Source organism: Cololabis saira, unplaced genomic scaffold (genome assembly GCF_033807715.1).
Source record: "Cololabis saira isolate AMF1-May2022 unplaced genomic scaffold, fColSai1.1 scf025, whole genome shotgun sequence".
Classification (NCBI taxonomy): Eukaryota; Metazoa; Chordata; class Actinopteri; order Beloniformes; family Belonidae; genus Cololabis; species Cololabis saira.
The window spans coordinates 607597-625000 of NW_026906189.1; the positions used below are offsets into that span (position 1 = coordinate 607597).

At 44.2% G+C, this 17404-nt stretch overlaps 10 non-coding genes across 10 annotated transcripts; all 10 read right to left on the reverse strand.

The window, feature by feature from the left end:
* Nucleotides 1-31: 31 nt before the first annotated feature.
* On the reverse strand, nucleotides 32-150 carry LOC133425913 (5S ribosomal RNA). The gene has a single exon (XR_009771359.1). It is a non-coding gene; the product is annotated as a 5S ribosomal RNA (ribosomal RNA).
* A 199-nt stretch (nucleotides 151-349) lies between these two features.
* On the reverse strand, nucleotides 350-468 carry LOC133425918 (5S ribosomal RNA). The gene has a single exon (XR_009771364.1). It is a non-coding gene; the product is annotated as a 5S ribosomal RNA (ribosomal RNA).
* Nucleotides 469-684: 216 nt separating this feature from the next.
* On the reverse strand, nucleotides 685-803 carry LOC133426232 (5S ribosomal RNA). The gene has a single exon (XR_009771664.1). It is a non-coding gene; the product is annotated as a 5S ribosomal RNA (ribosomal RNA).
* Nucleotides 804-1002: 199 nt separating this feature from the next.
* LOC133425964 (5S ribosomal RNA) lies at nucleotides 1003-1121 on the reverse strand. Its single transcript, XR_009771408.1, has one exon. It is a non-coding gene; the product is annotated as a 5S ribosomal RNA (ribosomal RNA).
* Nucleotides 1122-10823: 9702 nt separating this feature from the next.
* Nucleotides 10824-10942, reverse strand: LOC133425530 (5S ribosomal RNA). The gene has a single exon (XR_009771004.1). It is a non-coding gene; the product is annotated as a 5S ribosomal RNA (ribosomal RNA).
* Nucleotides 10943-11159: 217 nt separating this feature from the next.
* LOC133425578 (5S ribosomal RNA) lies at nucleotides 11160-11278 on the reverse strand. The gene has a single exon (XR_009771052.1). It is a non-coding gene; the product is annotated as a 5S ribosomal RNA (ribosomal RNA).
* Nucleotides 11279-11477: 199 nt separating this feature from the next.
* LOC133425830 (5S ribosomal RNA) lies at nucleotides 11478-11596 on the reverse strand. The gene has a single exon (XR_009771280.1). It is a non-coding gene; the product is annotated as a 5S ribosomal RNA (ribosomal RNA).
* A 199-nt stretch (nucleotides 11597-11795) lies between these two features.
* On the reverse strand, nucleotides 11796-11914 carry LOC133425529 (5S ribosomal RNA). The gene has a single exon (XR_009771003.1). It is a non-coding gene; the product is annotated as a 5S ribosomal RNA (ribosomal RNA).
* Nucleotides 11915-12130: 216 nt separating this feature from the next.
* LOC133425664 (5S ribosomal RNA) lies at nucleotides 12131-12249 on the reverse strand. Its single transcript, XR_009771135.1, has one exon. It is a non-coding gene; the product is annotated as a 5S ribosomal RNA (ribosomal RNA).
* Nucleotides 12250-12465: 216 nt separating this feature from the next.
* On the reverse strand, nucleotides 12466-12584 carry LOC133425755 (5S ribosomal RNA). The gene has a single exon (XR_009771209.1). It is a non-coding gene; the product is annotated as a 5S ribosomal RNA (ribosomal RNA).
* Nucleotides 12585-17404: the final 4820 nt, after the last annotated feature.

Consider the following 17404-nt stretch of genomic DNA (forward strand, 5'->3'; position numbering starts at 1 on the left):
TTAAGCGAGACCGCTCTCTGCAGGTTGAAAAAACTTACAGCACCTGGTATTCCCAGGCGGTCTCCCATCCAAGTACTAACCAGGCCCGACCCTGCTTAGCTTCCGAGATCAGACGAGATCGGGCGCATCCAGGCTGGTATGGCCGTAAGCAGAAGCTGCAGCTTGAAATACCTCTTATATGGAGTTGAAGATAAGTCATAGAATATAAGTCATTGATCTGTTGGTTTTATTTGTTGGAGTTAAAGTGTCTTAACCATGTGGAAAACACTTTAGGACGTGAGCTGTCGCTGTTACCACGTTGAAATATGTGTGGGTAGATTAAGCGAGAGCGCTCTCTGCTGGTTGAAAAAGCTTACAGCACCTGGTATTCCCAGGCGGTCTCCCATCCAAGTACTAACCAGGCCCGATCCTGCTTAGCTTCCGAGATCAGACGAGATCGGGCGCATCCAGGCTGGTATGGCCGTAAGCTGAAGCTGCAGCTTGAAATACTTCTTATATGGAGTTGAAGATAAGTATATAATACAAGTCATTGATTTGTTGGTGATAATAATTTAGAAGCGCTTATTTGTTGGAGTTAAAGTGCCTTAACCATGTGCAAAACACTTTAGGACGTGAGCTGTCGCTGTTACCACGTTGAAATATGTGTGGGTAGATTAAGCGAGAGCGCTCTCTGCAGGTTGAAAAAGCTTACAGCACCTGGTATTCCCAGGCGGTCTCCCATCCAAGTACTAACCAGGCCCGACCCTGCTTAGCTTCCGAGATCAGACGAGATCGGGCGCATCCAGGCTGGTATGGCCGTAAGCAGAAGCTGCAGCTTGAAATACCTCTTATATGGAGTTGAAGATAAGTCATAGAATATAAGTCATTGATCTGTTGGTTTTATTTGTTGGAGTTAAAGTGCCTTAACCATGTGCAAAACACTTTAGGACGTGAGCTGTCGCTGTTACCACGTTGAAATATGTGTGGGTAGATTAAGCGAGAGCGCTCTCTGCAGGTTGAAAAAGCTTACAGCACCTGGTATTCCCAGGCGGTCTCCCATCCAAGTACTAACCAGGCCCGACCCTGCTTAGCTTCCGAGATCAGACGAGACCGGGCGCATCCAGGCTGGTATGGCCGTAAGCAGAAGCTGCAGCTTGAAATACCTCTTATATGGAGTTGAAGATAAACATAGAATATAAGTCATTGATCTGTTGGTTTTATTTGTTGGAGTTAAAGTGCCTTAACCATGTGCAAAACACTTTAGGACGTGAGCTGTCGCTGTTACCGCGTTGAAATATGTGTGGCTAGATTAAGCGAGAGCCTTCTCTGCTGGTTGAAAAAGCTTACAGCACCTGGTATTCCCAGGCGGTCTCCCATCCAAGTACTAACCAGGCCCGACCCTGCTTAGCTTCCGAGATCAGACGAGATCTGGCGCATATTTTTTTTTTGTCTTTTATTATGAAAATATATTTACAAAAAAAATATATTTTTGTTTACAGTATCCATTTCCAACACATTTTCCTCTCTCTGTGACATTTACACTCAGGTCCTTTTTTCAAAAGAAAAGAAAAACAACATCAGCACTCGAATTACAAAAACAAACCTGATTTGCACATAGTGGCATTTCAAAACCCAGCATCATTCGTTCAGCCATCCCACAGGGTGAAAAATCACTCCAACTATATGATCACTGTGCACAATTTTCAAAAGATGAAGTAGCCAATTTTTTTTTTTTTTTTTTTTTTTTTTTTTTTAAACACACAATTTCCCAACTACACAGTCCAAAAAGAGCTGCCAATTCCACACAATCCTGTGTGTGTGTGTGCCTTGTTTCTTCGTGCCCTTATTGCCCATCGTGCATGGCTCAACATAAATCTGCACAGCATTTCGTTTCTAATTTTACTGTATTGCCAGTTTCCAAATAAAAGAAAAAACTCCCATGAATCCCTTCCGTCCCACACCATTCCCAATTTTTCTATTAGACATTTCTTCAATAACCCAAAAAAGCCAGATAACTCAGGACAAATATCAAACATATGCATCAGCGTTTCCGGCAATAAGCCACAAACATCACAATCTCTGTCTACAGCTTTATCCAGTTGATGTAAAACCACATTAGTAAAAATTTTATTGTGTCTTATTTTGAAATCATTGTCCTCAGCCTCGATGCTGTTACCCTGTACTTTCCATTTCTCCCATATTTTCCACCACTCTTTCTGTGGAAAGACCTTGCTCCAATACGACAAGGAGGCCGGTGATTTCGTGACGTTCACTAAAAAACGCTCGTAGATTTCCTTGCAGGAGATCAGACTGAAGCTCTTGTTTTCCCCCTCTCGCTTAATTCCCAGCTCTGGGAGTTTGCTTGTCCTATCTCTAGCTGTACCTGTTTCTATCAGCCTTCTCCATTGTTGTGGGATACTTCTCTGAATAGTCTTATAATAATTCTCTATGACCGTGTATGTTGAATTATAATCAACTTCCCTTATACTATCCACCACGGCCTGCGTCGGCAAAAAACCGGGCACAAATTCATACATTATATCTTTCAGCTGTACTAGTCCAGCTCTTATCATTTTGTTATTATACAACATTTTATTTTCTTTCTTTATATATTTATTTAAAAATATCGGCAGTTCTCTTATTAGGCTTATAGAATTCGCCTCATATTCTATATGCTCCAGGAAGCCAGCTTGTGCTTCGAGGACCTCCCTATAAAATAATGGGACTCCCGCTGTCATCGGCCTCTTCGGTTTCATAAGCAGGACAAAATCTCCTATTCCGAGCACTCGATTTAAAAAAAACTGCATAAGACCCTTCCAGCCGTAAGCCGTGTCATCGTACAGATATTTTCTGACCAATTTAATCCTGAAAGCATTTTTCTTACTTTCTATGTCTAGTAATTTTAGCCCTCCCTCTTCATATTTCCCTATTAATGTTTTTCTTGCGATTTTCCCCACCGTTGTCCCCCACAAGAAAACTGTCATAATCTCATTTAGTTTGTTTAGTGCCCATAAGGGTAGATCTATCACCGTGAGTGCATAATATATTTTAGACATTACCAAGCTATTTAATACCACCACCTTCCCATTGAGTTTCAGGTTCCTCATTCGCCAATAGCACAAAATTGCTTCTATCCTTTTAATTATACTAGTCCATGTCATGTCCCTGGCCGTTTCACTGTTTACCCCAATGTATGTACCCAATATTTTGATATGTTCTGCTTGTAATTGTACCGGTAATTCATTTTGCGGCGGTCCCTTCATATTGATGAACATGATTTCTGATTTATCTGGATTTATTTTAGCTCCTGAGGCTCTACCATATCGTTCTACCAAGTTTATTATTCTATGTACACTATTTATGTCTTTAATCAGTAACGTGGTATCATCAGCAAACTGTTGTATGGTGCACATCTCCCCTCCAGGTAATTCTATACCTTTTATTTCTGAATCTTTTTTAATAAGGACACCCAGTGTTTCCACGATTATTGTATACAAAATTGAGGACAGTGGACATCCCTGTCTCACCGACCTTCGAAGCGGAAAAGGATCGGTAACCACCCCGTTACACTTCACACTGCCAGTGGCGTTGGCGTACATTAACCTAATCCACCCGAGAAAACGCGCTCCAAATCCCACCCTCTCCAAAACTTTGAACATAAATTTGTGTTCGACTCTATCAAAGGCTTTGTTGAAGTCCAGTGAGACCAGAATGCCCTCTTTGCTGGTAGTTTTCAAAAATTCTACTGTGTCTCTGACAGTATTCAAAATATCTGAAACTTCCCTTCCCGGCACACTATAAGCCTGAGAGGGCTCTACGATAGTGTGCACGACCTGTTTTATTCTGTTTGCTAGTACTTTCATCAATATTTTGTAATCCGTGTTTAGTAGTGTTATAGGCCTATAATTGGCTAGATTTCGTTTATCCCCTTTCTTATATATGATCGTTATGATCCCTCTTGCCATAGATGCCGGCACGGATTGTGTTAATTCTATTGTTCTGTATAAATTTAACAATATTGGTTTCAATATATCACTAAATTGTTTATAAAAATTCGCTGTTAGTCCATCACTACCTGGACTTTTATTTAGTACTAATTGTTTTATTGCCAAATCAATATCCTCTTCCTTCATCTCCTGGTCGCACATGAGTGTGTCTTCTTCAGCTAACTTCATCTCACATTTTGCCAGGATCTCCTCTGTTATCCCATCATCTGTCCCCTCTGTTTCAAAAAGATGGGTATAATAATTCTGGACTGTCTCTAAGATCTCTACAAAGTCAGCTGTTGTCTCTCCCTTTTCATTCATCACTTCCGCTATGTAGCATTTGTTTTGCCTTCTTTTTTCCAAGTTCAGGAAGAAGCCGGTATTTTTTTCTCCTTCCACCGCATACTGCGCTTTGCTCCTTAATATAGCCCCTTCGCATTTCAACCTCTCCAACTCTTTTAACTCGGTATGCAATCTTATTAACTTATTCCCCTCCGAGCCTTTCTGTCTCTCAACCTTTTCGATTTCTGCTCTTAGCATTCTTTCTTTCTTCTGTTGTCTCGCCCGAAACCTTTTCGCATATTGTATGGATTTCCCTTTTATTTTTGTCTTCAAGTCCTCCCAGCCTTGTATTATATTCTTTTCAAAACCCGGTTGTGAGCTTACGCTCAAAATTAGTTGCCTAATGGCTCTATTATAATTCACATCGTACAAGAGATGTGCATTTAAGTGCCATGTCCCCCCTCCCCTTTTCTCTTCCTGTTCCCCCATTTCTAATGATAGTATGGCGTGATCGCTTAAGTGTATCCATTTATAATCCACATTATTAAATAATCGTATATGCGATGTCTTTGTTAAGCACAAATCAATTCTGGTTCGTTTTAGAACCCCTTGAACCACTTGCGCCCTTGAATATTGCCTCTTATCAGGATTTTTCACTCTCCATACGTCGCACCAGTTGTTAACCATCATAAAGTCATTTAGAACCTTTCTTGAGGCATCTTGTCTCCATACACAACTTTCGTTTATATCCAGATGACACAATTTCACATTAAAATCTCCTATTATAACATCACACTTTTCGGCTATTTTATAAAATTTCCTAAAGAAGGCTGTGCGATCGCCTTCTGTATTCGGTGCATAGACATTTAAAATATTATAATTCACATCCTGAGCTACACAATCTATATTAATCCATCTTCCTTCTCCATCTTTAGCCCTCATCGTGGCCTTAATTCCACTGTCCCTTTTACACAAAATCGCCACTCCCCTTGCAATGTTAGTTCCATGGCTAGAGAAGCATTCCCCATCCCACAGCTTTATCATGTCTCGCTCCGTTACTGCATCCCAATGAGTTTCTTGTAAGCATATTACATCCGCCTTACTTAATCTTATCATGCTTTCGAACTTCGTCTTGTCTCTCAGCCCGTTTGCATTAATGGATGCCACTGTTATTGGCATTAAGACCATGATAAGGAGGAGAAACGGACCATCACCGCTGGATATTAGAAGTTTCCTCATTGTGCATACGTTTCTTCTGTGCTCGCCCTTTTCTCGTACCTGATCTTTTCCTCGATATCCCCCTCGCTCCGTTTCCGGTCTCCACGTCCTCCGTCTCAGCAGGATTCTCACCACCCCGCCTGGTGACTCTCTGCTGCGCACAAGGAAGCGACCCCCCGCTGCTTTGTCCTTCACCCCAATCTTGTCCGCCTCGTTCGTCCTCATCTCCACTGCTCCCCTCCTTTGCATCCTCTGCGACATCTCCTCCCTCGTCACTCCCTGCTTCCTCCATCGATTCCTCCACCGCTTCCTCCTCCATGTCCCCCACCAGGCTCTCAACCTCTCCTTCTCCGTCTTCCTCCTCCTCCTCTTCCTCCGCCGCCTCCTTCTTTTCTGCCTCGCTCTCCTCCACCAACTCCTCCGTCTCCTCCTTCTCCTCCTTCTCCTCCTGCTCTCCGCCGGTTCGTTCCGTCATGCGTGCACATTCTCTTGCATAGTGTCCTTGTTTGTTACATTTGTAACACAGGAACTCAGGACATTCCCGCAGAATGTGCCCCTGCTGTAGGCACAGTCTGCACACCCTCATTTGGTTGTTATGGATGATCCTGAAATACTCCGGACCCTCGAGCGTGTCAAATTTCGTGCTATACGGCAGAGCCGCCACCGACTCTGGGAACCTGACTTTCAGGAACCTGGTGCCGTCGAATATGTCCGTGCCAGGCCATTTTCTCTTCTTGATTGGTGAGACCGGCTCTACTCCCCAATGTGCCAGCTTTGTGAAAATCTGCTCATCAGTGATATAAATAGGAAGACTTAAAAATGAGACCACTCTCGTGTCCTTCATTATTTCAGAGGCGATCACTCGCGAATCTCTTATCTTGAAACCATCTAACAGTCTGTTTTTCCCGTGCGGGTTGCCCATTGTTAGTTCCCACTTTCTGTCCGCCTTTACTCGGCAGCCAACGACACGACCGCATGTAACACTCACAGCTTTCAAGAGTTCCATGAGGGAGATGGCATCATCTCCCTCTATCTCCACATTTACTACAAGTTTTTTCTGGTCTTCCGCTTGATCCCAACATTCTTTTGCAGCTCTCGGCTCCGCCACCCTCGCTGCCGTCTCCTCCTCTGCCCCCTTCCACACCGCTCCGCTGTGTTGTCCTCCCGTCCTCCTCTTCTCCACTTTAATAATAATAATAATAATAATACATTTTATTTCAAGGCGCCTTTCTGAACACTCAAGGTCGCCGTACAATAGTTAAAAACAGTGTAACACAATAATAAAAGCTAGGGGGTAAACAAATACTCAGAATAAAAACCACAACAACGACACAGTGCAAGAGGGGTCAGAGGGAGAAGGCAGTTCTGAACAGGTGGGTTTTCAGTTTGGTTTTGAAGTGAGGGAGTGAGGTGGTGTTCCTGAGATCCGGTGGTAGGCTGTTCCAGAGACGGGGAGCAGAGCGGCTGAATGCTCTGCTCCCCATGGTGGCAAGACGGGCAGGTGGAACAGTCAGGTGGATGGAGGAGGAGGACCTGAGGGTGCGTGAGGGCGTGGCGACGTGGAGGAGGTCCGACAGGTAGGGAGGGGCAAGGTTGTGGATTGACTTGAATGTTAGGAGGAGGATTTTGAAGTCAATTCTGTATTTTATTGGAAGCCAGTGGAGCTGTTGTAGGACGGGGGTGATGTGGTTGATGGATGGGGTCCTTGAGATGATGCGGGCAGCTGAATTCTGGACTAACTGTAGTTTGTGAAGGAATTTGTGAATGACACCGGAGAGGAGAGAGTTACAGTAATCAAGGCGAGAAGTGACGAGGCTATGCACAAGAATAGAAGTGGTGTGCGGAGTGAGGGAGGGGCGGAGGCGGTTGATGTTGCGCAAGTGGAAATAAGCGGACCGGGTAATGTTGTTGATATGAGAATGAAAAGATAGGGTACTGTCGAGGATGACACCCAGACTCTTGACCTGTGGGGAGGGGGAAACAGTGGAGTTGTCAATGAGTATAGGGAAACTGTCGGTTTTGGATAGTGTTGATTTAGAACCAATGAGGAGGACCTCGGTTTTGTCACTGTTTAATTTGAGGAAGTTTGAAGAGAACCAGGATTTGATATCGGTTAGGCAGTCAGCGAGGGACGAAGGTGGGAGGGTGGAGGTGGGCTTACTGGAGAGGTAGAGCTGGGTGTCATCCGCGTAGCAGTGAAAGCTGATGTTGTACTTACGGAAGATGTTGCCGAGGGGGAGAAGATAGATGATGAAAAGGAGGGGCCCCAGGACAGAGCCCTGGGGCACACCTGAGGTGACAGGGGAAGGCTGGGATGTGAAAGATTTAAGTTGAATGAACTGAGTGCGGCCAGTGAGGTAGGAAGTGAACCAGTTTAGAGGAGTGTGGGTGATGCCGATGGCGCAAAGTCTATTGAGGAGGGTGGGGTGGCTGATGGTGTCGAAGGCCGCACTCAGGTCAAGGAGGATGAGGATAGTGAGTAAACCAGAATCAGCTGCCATGAGGAGGTCGTTGGTTATTTTTACAAGTGCAGTTTCGGTGCTGTGGAGTGGGCGGAAGCCAGACTGGAATTGTTCATACAGGTTGTTAAGTGATAAATGGTGCTGGAGTTGTGTAGCGACTATTTTCTCAAGGATCTTGGAAATGAAGGGCAGGTTTGAGATAGGTCGGAAATTATTGAAGTTGGTAGGATCTGCACCAGGTTTTTTCAGGATTGGGGTTATTGCAGCAATTTTGAATAATGAAGGAACGGATCCAGTGGTGAGAGAGGAGTGGATGATGGCAGAAATGAGGGGGACCAAAGAGGGGAGGCAGGATTTAACCAGAACTGTCGGGAGGGGGTCCAGTTGACATGTGGTGGGCTTGGACCTGTGTATGAGGTCAGAAATCTCTGAGAAGGTGGGGAGCTCAAAGGAGGAGAAGGGATGGGTGGGCGGTTGGAGATCGGAAGTGACGCTGAGGGAGGTAGAACCAAGGTCCTGATGGATTTGCAGGATTTTGGTGTTGAAGAAAGACAGAAGAGAGTTACAGAAGGCAGTTGAGTAAAGATGGGGTGGAATAGAGACTGGGGAACGGGTGATATTGTTGAGCAATGAAAACAGTGACTTGGTGTTGCCTGCGTTTGAACAGATTAAGCTGGAGTAGTAGTTTGATTTGGATTTGGTAATACAGTCCCGGTAATGCATAAGGTGATCTTTGTACATTTCTTTGTGGACAGACAGACCAGTTTTATTGCGAAGCCGCTCGAGCTGCCTGCCTTTGGCTTTCATGAGCCGAAGGTCAGGCGTGAACCAGGGAGCAGAAAGGGTGAAAGAAACAGATCTGGTTTTTAGTGGAGCGAGAGAGTCGAGAATATCATGGAGTCCTGTATTGTAATGTGAAACCAGCTGTTCAGGGGTGGTTAAATCTGCAAAGTCCATGGAGTTGACGACACTAGAGGAGAAAGAATCCAGATTTATGTCCTTAATATTTCGGAAGGAGATGAGACGTGGGGACTTAGTGGTGGACAGAGTGAGATCGATGTTGAATGAGAGGAGGAAGTGGTCGGTGATGGGGAGTTCAGCTGCAGCACAGTCAGAAGGGGTGACACCAGAGCAGCAAATTAAGTCCAAAATGTGTCCTTTGGAATGTGTGGAGAAGTGGGTGTGCTGCTGAAATCCAGAGCTCTCAAGACAGGATGTAAAGTCTTTTGTGAGAGGATGGTTTATATTGTCCATGTGTATGTTAAAATCTCCCAGCAATATTGTGTTTGGTGAGAGAGTGGAAAGGTGTGTGAGAAAAGCAGCAAAATCATTTAAAAACTCGCCATTTGGTTTCGGGGGGCGGTAAACAGTTGCAATGGTTGTGGGAGTAGGTCCAGACAGTTGACATACTGTGGATTCAAAGGAGCTGAAGGCAGGGACAGACAGCGGCGAGACTTTCAAGGTCTCGCGGTAAATTATCGCGAGACCTCCTCCCCGGCCGGTACAGCGGGGTTGACAGATGTAAACAAACCCCGGAGGAGTTGAGTCATTGAGTTGGGAAAAGTCATTGGGCTGTTGCCATGTCTCAGTTAGACAAATTAAATCAAACTTACGGTCGCTGAGGAGATCCTGGATGAGATGCCCCTTGTTGGTGAGTGAGCGGATGTTTAGAAGACCGAAGTTGACAGCGGCGGTGCCGCGCTTGACAGCTGAGTTAGCCGACCGGGCTAGGCTGGCTAGGACGCTGTGGTTGGCAGATCGGCCGGTGTAGAGTGGGGAGCGACGGGAGTTGGACCAAATGGACTTGATTGGGTTCGAGGAATCCTCTCGGAAGCACCGGCGGGACCCCCGGTGGATGTATCTCCGCTTGGGCAGGAAGGCGATGTACGGGTGGAGGTGTAGTCCAGTCGGCGGAGGCTCGTGCAGGTGGAAGCGCAGTCTCAGGAGCTCCACCGCTGAGTATTGAAGCAGACCAGTCACGGGCTGGCGAGTGAGCAACAGGAGAATCCAGGCAAGCACGGACCAGATGTAGATCCCGTCAGACCACATTGTTGGTGGGGACTCGTCTCGGGCAACGCGAGGTGAGCAGGTCCTGATGGGGCTCGGCAGCCGCCGGAGCAGAGCAGGTGAGCAAGCGTTGCAAAGACAGCCACGTAGGAGTGACAATCGAGCCGTTTAGTCGTTACGAGTAAATAGTGAGGACTTTTACCCGAGTGACCACGGATGCACAGTCAGATGTGGGTCGTGAGACAGCGAGAATTTTAGAAGTGCCGGTGAGCAGCGGCAGCCAGTCGCGCCAGCGTTCACTCATCCGCCATTCTCAATTTCTCTGCCTCGGGCCCCTCTCCCGCTCTCTTCTCTTTCTCTCCGGCTCCGACCATTGCGCGGGCCATCTTTTGCCTTGGGATCCCCTCCGACTCCATTTTGTCCGTCATAGCTGAGCTCATGTCCAGTCCGTTATCCACCTTCATCACCGAGTAATCCGTTTTAGTTTTTTTATACTCCCTTGGAGTAGCCCCCCTGCAGCAACTGCTGCCGGGGGAGGTGTTGTTGTTCTCCACTTCTCTGAGCCTTTTTCGTTTGTTTTCCAATCTGAACTTTGTCTCTCCTTCATCCACCATGAACCAAACTGCCACGTCACTCTTCCTGCACAAACAGGAAGTCAGAGGGCGTGGCCAGGCTGGTATGGCCGTAAGCAGAAGCTGCAGCTTGAAATACCTCTTATATGGAGTTGAAGATAAGTCATAGAATATAAGTCATTGATTTGTTGGTTTTATTTGTTGGAGTTAAAGTGCCTTAACCATGTGCAAAACACTTTAGGACGTGAGCTGTCGCTGTTACCACGTTGAAATATGTGTGGGTAGATTAAGCGAGAGCGCTCTCTGCTGGTTGAAAAAGCTTACAGCACCTGGTATTCCCAGGCGGTCTCCCATCCAAGTACTAACCAGGCCCGACCCTGCTTAGCTTCCGAGATCAGACGAGATCGGGCGCATCCAGGCTGGTATGGCCGTAAGCTGAAGCTGCAACTTGAAATACCTCTTATATGGAGTTGAAGATAAGTCATATAATATAAGTCATTGATTTGTTGGTGATAATAATTTAGAAGCGCTTATTTGTTGGAGTTAAAGTGCCTTAACCATGTGCAAAACACTTTAGGACGTGAGCTGTCGCTGTTACCACGTTGAAATTTGTGTGGGTAGATTAAGCGAGAGCGCTCTCTGCTGGTTGAAAAAGCTTACAGCACCTGGTATTCCCAGGCGGTCTCCCATCCAAGTACTAACCACGCCCGACCCTGCTTAGCTTCCGAGATCAGATGAGATCTGGCGCATCCAGGCTGGTATGGCCGTAAGCAGAAGCTGCAGCTTGACATACCTCTTATATGGAGTTGAAGATAAGTCATAGAATATAAGTCATTGATTTGTTGGTTTTATTTGTTGGAGTTAAAGTGCCTTAACCATGTGCAAAACACTTTAGGACGTGAGCTGTCGCTGTTACCACGTTGAAATATGTGTGGGTAGATTAAGCGAGAGCGCTCTCTGCTGGTTGAAAATGCTTACAGCACCTGGTATTCCCAGGCGGTCTCCCATCCAAGTACTAACCAGGCCCGACCCTGCTTAGCTTCCGAGATCAGACGAGATCGGGCGCATCCAGGCTGGTATGGCCGTAAGCAGAATCTGCTGCTTGAAATACCTCTTATATGGAGTTGAAGATAAGTCATAGAATATAAGTCATTGATTTGTTGGTTTTATTTGTTGGAGTTAAAGTGCCTTAACCATGTGCAAAACACTTTAGGACGTGAGCTGTCGCTGTTACCACGTTGAAATATGTGTGGGTAGATTAAGCGAGAGCGCTCTCTGCTGGTTGAAAAAGCTTACAGCACCTGATATTACCAGGCGGTCTCCCATCCAAGTACTAACCAGGCCCGACCCTGCTTAGCTTCCGAGATCAGACGAGATCGGGCGCATCCAGGCTGGTATGGCCGTAAGCTGAAGCTGCAGCTTGAAATACCTCTTATATGGAGTTGAAGATAAGTCTATAATATAAGTCATTGATTTGTTGGTGATAATAATTTAGAAGCGCATATTTGTTGGAGTTAAAGTGCCTTAACCATGTGCAAAACACTTTAGGACGTGAGCTGTCGCTGTTACCATGTTGAAATATGTGTGGGTAGATTAAGCGAGAGCGCTCTCTGCTGGTTGAAAAAGCTTACAGCACCAGGTATTCCCAGGCGGTCTCCCATCCAAGTCCTAACCAGGCCCGACACTGCTTAGCTTCCGAGATCAGACGAGATCGGGCGCATCCAGGCTGGTATGGCCGTAAGCTGAAGCTGCAGCTTGAAATACCTCTTATATGGAGTTGAAGATAAGTCTATAATATAAGTCATTGATTTGTTGGTGATAATAATTTAGAAGCGCATATTTGTTGGAGTTAAAGTGCCTTAACCATGTGAAAAACACTTTAGGACGTGAGCTGTCGCTGTTACCACGTTGAAATATGTGTGGGTAGATTAAGCGAGAGCGCTCTCTGCTGGTTGAAAAAGCTTACAGCACCTGGTATTCCCAGGCGGTCTCCCATCCAAGTACTAACCAGGCCCGACCCTGCTTAGCTTCCGAGATCAGATGAGATCGGGTGCATCCAGGCTGGTATGGCCGTAAGCAGAAGCTGCAGCTTGAAATACCTCTTATATGGAGTTGAAGATAAGTCATAGAATATAAGTCATTGATTTGTTGGTTTTATTTGTTGGAGTTAAAGTGCCTTAACCATGTGCAAAACACTTTAGGACGTGAGCTGTCGCTGTTACCACGTTGAAATATGTGTGGGTAGATTAAGCGAGAGCGCACTCTGCTGGTTGAAAATACTTACAGCACCTGGTATTCCCAGGCGGTCTACCATCCAAGTACTAACCAGGCCCGACCCTGCTTAGCTTCCGAGATCAGACGAGATCGGGCGCATCTTTTTTTTTTTTCTTTTATTATGAAAATGTGTACAAGAAAAGTGGTTTACAACATTGTTATACAGTCAAAATCTTCTACCATTTCGTCACAGTATCAAGTCAAAACATTTCCTTTTCCGAAAACATACAACAATCAAATCTCCAAGTAAATTGTCACATGCACAGCGTCGTACCCAAAACCAAAACATACTCCCAAACCAAAGGAAATAGAAACACATTATGATGCCCTCAACATAGGGATTCAAAGAAGAAAGGAAACACCAATGAAGACCCTTCAGATGTGGAGTATCAACTTGTCTCCCTCTGTTACTTCAACCAACTTATTTCCGTCAACAAAAGCATCAACAAAGGCTGTTTTACTATATTTCAAAACCAGATGTAAGTCCTTCTTTAAAATTGATTTGAAAATCACCCAAACATCCACCATCTTTCCTTCAAAGTGGGAGTAGTTTCTCCTCAGCCTGATTGCCAGTCTAGCGTGACTTAAAACAAAATTGAGCAGGTTGGTATTGATAACTTTGCTTTTAACACTTGTACCAAACAAAAGGAGTTGTTCCCAATGAAATCTATGTATGAATTTACTTCCCCAATGCTCGACCAAAGTGTGTTTCAACCTGTCGAAAAACTGAACCAAACAAGTACAATCCAAAAATAAATGAAAGAAATCTTCCTCCCCGTTCATACACACATCACACATTCTACTCAAATTTTTATTTATTTGATGCAATATTATCTTCGTAAATATCCTATTATGCTTTATTTTAAAATCATTATCTTCACATTCTATACTATTATATTTTATTCTACTACGCCATATGTCATCTATGTTCATTCCCACATATTTCTCCTTCCACATTGTATCCGAGGCAGGCCTCTTTAAGACTTTTTCCAACATTATGCCATATACAATCTTCACCTTCAGTTTACTCAAGCAGATCCTATAATTCTCTCTTTCTATATACAGCTCCGGCCAATCCCCCTCCGTCCTTTTTTCGTCATCACTATTTATCCTCGCTATCCATTCCATGTTCATACTGCTTTTGATTTTATCATATGTATTAATAATAGTTCCTCTTCTAATATCATGATCATCAAAATCAGCATGTCTGATCATATCCACAATTGAATGCTCTGGCAGGAGGCCAGGCATTACCTCATACATTATGTTTTTAACTTGTCTTATCCCAGCTCTAAAAAAGATAGCATTATAGAGTGTGTTATCATGATTTAACATTTTGTTATTTAAGAAGATGGGGTTATTGATAACCATATTTATATCTGTGCAGTCATAGTCTATCTGTGGCAAAAATGCAGCCCAGGCACTGAACACCTCCCTATAGAACTCCGGGATGCCTTCGTGCATATGTTTTTTTAAAGCCATCAAGAGACCATATTCTTCGCACTTCCCAGCCTTATGTATATATTGCCTGAAGAAACGTTTCCACGCATAATCTACCTTATCATACAAATATTTAACAATCGTCTTTATCCTAATTGCCTTCTTTTTTATTTCAATATTTACCAACTTAAGCCCTCCCTCCTCATACCCAGCCATTAATGTCTGGTGAGATATTCTCACTCCCTTACCATCCCAAAGAAAAAGAGAAATGATAGAGTTTAACTCTTTCACCACCCACTCCGGCATATCTATAGTCGCTATAAAATGTATCAGTTTTGACATCAGCAAAGCATTTATTATAATAATCTTGCCTTTTAGTTTCAAGCTTCTTAATTTCCAATAATTAATTGTTCTTTTTATTCTATTTATTACCCCTGTCCACGTATAATCTCTGGCTGCCTTCTCATTTACTCCTAGATAAATCCCCAATACTTTGATCTGGTCTTCTGCTATTTTAAAGTTGAGTTTGCACCGGTTATTATTGTCCTTACCCACATATAGAATTTCCGATTTCCCTATGTTAATTTTCGCCCCAGACGCTCTGCCATAAATCTCAATATGGTTTATCACCTCTTGTACACTGTCTGCATTCTGAACTGTTATTGTTGTATCATCTGCGTATTGCAACATGGTAACCCTCCCTCCTCCCGGTAGTTCAATCCCCCTAATGTTATTGTTACTATTTATGAACGTTGCTAAGGGTTCAACAGATAAACTATATAGGAGGGAGGACATGGGACATCCCTGCCTAACAGAACGCTGTAATGGAAAAGTGTTTGTTAGGAACCCATTGCACTTGACTTGGCTCTTTGCGTTTTTGTATAGTAATTCAACCCACGTAATCATTCTACTTCCAAACCCAAACCGTTTTAAAGTGCTGAGGAGAAAATTGTGATTTACTCGGTCAAAAGCTTTATTTAGGTCGACCCCCAAAACAATCCCTCCTTCTCCGTTCGTGTTCATATGATGAATTACATCTCTAACTGTTATTATGGTGTCGCTGATGTCCCTACCCGGTATCCCATATGCCTGTGTCGGTGCCACAATTGTATTTATTATTTTCCCGATTCTACTGCCCAACACTTTTGCCAATATTTTGTAGTCTGTGTTTAGCAGACTGATGGGTCTGAAGTTTTCTAATTTGAGTTTGCTACCTTTATTTTTATATATGATCGTGATGATGCTGAGTGTCATGGAATGAGGTACTTGCTGTGTTCTTTCAATATTCTGTATTACAGTCACCAAGATGGGGGCTAAAAAATCAATGAACTCTTTATAGAACTCGTAGGTCAGGCCATCGGAGCCGGGGCTCTTATTGGACTTTCCACCCATTATAGCTTCCATCACTTCCTGAGTCGTTATATCCCTGTCGCAGCAATCAGCATGCTCACTGGAGAGCTTTGCGGACACAGTGTCAAGTATTCTTTTCATGCACTCATCATCATTTTCCTCCTCCGTAAAGAGGCATCTGTAATAGTCTTCAACCACACTGCAGATTTCCGTAATGTCATTCACCCGATCACCATTATCTTTTTCAAGTTCATCTATATAATTCTTTTCTTGTTTCTGTCTTTCCATCCCCAGAAAGAAAGCTGTGTTTTTTTCCCCCTCCACAGCGTATCTGGCTTTGCTTCGAATAATAGCGCCATCACAATCTTCTACTTCATATGTATGGAGCGTATGTTTTAACTTCAATAAGTTGTCCACTTTCCAACCGGCATCATTATCTGCCCTCTCTAGTTCAGTATCTATTAATAGTTTTATTTCTTTTACCCTTCTCTTTTTATATGCATTCTTGTGTTTAGCATATTTAAGGCTTATTGCCTTAATTCCTTTTTTAACTTGTTCCCACCATCGACCCGTATCATCTAACATGCCTTGATTGTCGGACATGGCTTTTAAATATTCTCGTATCCTATGTTTATATTTATTATCCCTAAGCAAGCTATTATTAAGGCACCATACTCCCCCACCCCTCCCTCTTTCCCCTACTTTTATCGTCCCCATGAGGTTTGCGTGGTCACTTATGGTATTAAAATTATATGTTAGTGTGCCGACATAGTTCATTATACTTTTCGCTACTAGACACATATCAATTCTACTTTGCTTTAATACACCCAATACCACCTGTCGTCGGGAGAACTCCCTCTTATCAGGGTTTTCCCACCTCCATTTATCTATAATATCATACATCCCATTCAGCATCAGCAGCTTCCTCCTAGATGCATCAGTCCCAAACATAGTGTTTTTTGATGCATCTAGTCTATCTAACCAGACATTCATATCCCCTATAATGATACAGTTTCCCGTGTAGCAAGGCTCAAGACTATCGAAAAAAAGATTCCTGTCCTTCTCTATGTTGGGGGCATAAACACAAAATAACTTAAAGAAAACCTTCTGCACATAAAATTCGATCCCCACCACTCTTCCCTCTGTGTCCATGTGGCACTGTTTCACATTGGATGCTGTATTTCTTTTGAAAAGTATTGCCACCCCCCTTGCAGTCGTAGTTCCGTTACTATAAAAAAGAAGCCCTGGCCAAAATTTCCTTACCATTTTCACCACCTCCTCATCCCATCGTGTTTCTTGCAGACATATGATGTCTGTGCTACATAAATTGATCACCCTTTGTAACTTATTTCCTGTTCTCAAGCCATTGGCGTTTAGAGAAGAAAAACTTAACGTCATGATGAAAAAAAAGAAAAAGAGAAATGAACAAAACTCAAGCAAAATATATAGACAAGAACCCATAGACACTATTTTTTCACACTTAACCCCTTCTTCACTTTCGCCTTCCTCTTCAATTTGTTAATAAATACCGCACTGAGATCTGTGTCCTCCCCCTCAGAAGATTCAAGTGATACCTGGGAGTCATCAGCTGGTTCACTTCCTGCCAGGTTCTCATCCCTCACAGGTGCAGAACTAGAGGAAAGACCCCCTCTGGTCCTGACTCCGCTGCCGGCTCTACCTCTTCCCCTCGTCAGGACCCCCCCCGTGCGATCACTGCCGACTCTGGCGCCTGCCGAATGAGGGGATCTGTCCCTGGGGCGAGTGGCATGGACATCGGGTGGTGGAACCACAACCACCTCCCCCCCAATATTCTCCTCCACCGACGAGCCGATTC